The sequence below is a fragment of the Microtus oregoni genome, unplaced genomic scaffold (genome assembly GCF_018167655.1).
Source record: "Microtus oregoni isolate MIOR12 unplaced genomic scaffold, Mior012 000000F_ref0000247, whole genome shotgun sequence".
Classification (NCBI taxonomy): Eukaryota; Metazoa; Chordata; class Mammalia; order Rodentia; family Cricetidae; genus Microtus; species Microtus oregoni.
In genome coordinates, this window is record NW_024543059.1 from 72,868,897 (window position 1) to 72,871,135 (window position 2,239).

The 2,239-nt window shown below is 52.5% G+C and overlaps 1 pseudogene; it reads left to right on the plus strand.

Moving 5' to 3' along the window:
• Window positions 1-1,119: 1,119 nt before the first annotated feature.
• Window positions 1,120-1,817, plus strand: LOC121447193 (annotated as a pseudogene).
• The last annotated feature ends 422 nt before the right edge of the window (window positions 1,818-2,239 follow it).

Below are 2,239 nucleotides of genomic sequence, written 5' to 3' on the forward strand. Positions count from 1 at the left end.
TGCCGGGGAGAAAATTAGGATCTTGGGGGTGGGGTGGGATGGGGGTAAGGGGAGATGGGGAGAGAAAAGGTAGAAGGGAAGGAGGGGGGATTTGGGGAATCAGGAGAATTGGGATAAAGGAAAGGTGGATAGGGGTGCACGGAACCACAATTCTTAGTTAAGGGAACCACTTTAGGGTGAGCAAGAGATTTGACCCTAGAGGGGCTCCCAAGTGCCCAACATGAGGTTCCCAGTTAGTTCCTTGGGTAGCTGAGGATTGGGAACCTGAAATGACCCTATCCGAGAGCAATACTGACGAATATCTTGCATATCATCATAGAACCTTCATCTGGTGATGGATGGAGACAGAGACAGAGACCCACACTGGAGCACTGGACTGAGCTCCCAAGGTCCCAATGAGGAGCAGAAGGAGGGAGAACATGAGCAAAGAAGTCGGGACCACGAGGCGTGCACCCACCCACTGAGACAGTGGAGCTGATCTACTGGGAGCTCACCAAGGCCAGCTGGACTGTGACCGAAAAAGCATGGGATAAAACCGGACTCTCTGAACATGGCGAACAATGAGGGCTAATGAGACGCCAAGGACAATGGCACGGGGTTTTGATCCTACTTAATGTGCTGGCTTTGTGGAAGCCTAGCCAGTTTGGATGTTCACCTTCCTAGATATGGACGGAGGGGGGAGGACCTAGGACTTACCACAGGGCAGGGAACCTGGACTGCTCTGTGGACTGGAGAGGGAGGGGGAGAGGAGTGGGGGGAGGGGTAGAAGGGTGGGAGGAGGGGGAGAAGGGTGGGAGGAGGGGGAGGGAAATGGGAGGCTGGGAGGAGGTGGAAACTTGTTTTTTGTTTATGTTTTTTTTCTTCTTTTCTTAATAAAAAAAATTATTAAAAAAAAAATAAAATAAAAACATGAGGCAAGAAAAAAAAAAAAAAGAATTTGCACACAGAGTTCGAGGCCAGCCTGGTCTACAAGAGCTAATTTCAAGACAGGCTCCAAAGCTATGGAGAAACCCTGTCTCGAAAAACAAAACAAAACTAAGAGACTATTTCCAGGCATCCCTCGCTACCTGCCAACACTCTGCGATAGAAGAGCTTGTGGCTGGAGGTGTGACTGGGAGAGCTGGCCGGGGAGGGACCCTGCCCAGTTGCTGCTCTGCTCCTGTCTCTTGTCCCCTCCCCTGGCCATGACAGAGACCCCTGAGCCAGCTGAGACTGGAGGCTACGCCAGCTTGGAGGAAGATGATGAAGACCTTTCCCCAGGCCCGGAGCCTTCTTCTGACAATGAATACACTCTTTCAGAGCCCGACTCGGAGGAGGAGGAGGAGGAGGAGGAGGAGGAGGAGGAGGAGGAGGAGGAGGAGGAGGAGGAGGAGGAGGAGGAGGAAGAGGAGGAAGAGGGAGAAGAGGAGACCACTGATGACCCTGAATATGACCCTGGCTATAAGGTGAAACAGCGCATAGGTGGGGGCAGGGGAGGCCCATCCCGCCGGGCCCTCTGAGCAGCCCAGCCTGCTGGCCCACCTGCACAGCCCTGCCCGCTCTGTGGCCGATCACCGCTGGCAGAGGCCCCACCAGGTACCCCACCTTGCCGACTCTGCTGCCCTGCAACAGCAACCCAAGAAGCCCCTGGAGGCAGGGCTCTTGGTGAGGAAGAGGAGGAGCCATCTCGCACGGAGGAGAGCCGGCCAACAGGGCGAGATGGAGATGAAGATGAGGAGGAGGGAGGTACCTACCACTGTATGGAGTGTGAGGACTCCTTTGACAACCTCGGGGAACTGTATGGTCACTTCATGCTACATGCCCGGGGTGAGGTTTAGGTAGGACCACCAGGGAGCTGGTGGAGGGGTGGGTGGGAGCAGGGGCTGAGGAAGCTGCAGTAGGGGCTGGGGGTCCCACCCATATGTGTTGTCTTAGCAGTAGATATGTGAAGGGCAGAAAGAATAAAAGCCAGATTGTGTGTGGAAAAAAAAAAAGAATTTGCACACATACTCAAAAATCCCATAATATACAATCCAGATCCACACAGTATAATCTCTCATTTTTCTCCTCCCGAGACACTTTTGCTAAACTTTCCCAAAGGTTGAACTACAGTTTGACCCTGTCAACTCACTAGTCAATATGTCATTATGACATAACATTTAATTGGCATGTTGAAGGGATGTCCGTCCTCTATACTCAATGCAGCACTATTCACAATACCCAAAATATAGAAGCAACTCAAGTAGCCACTGACTGGTGA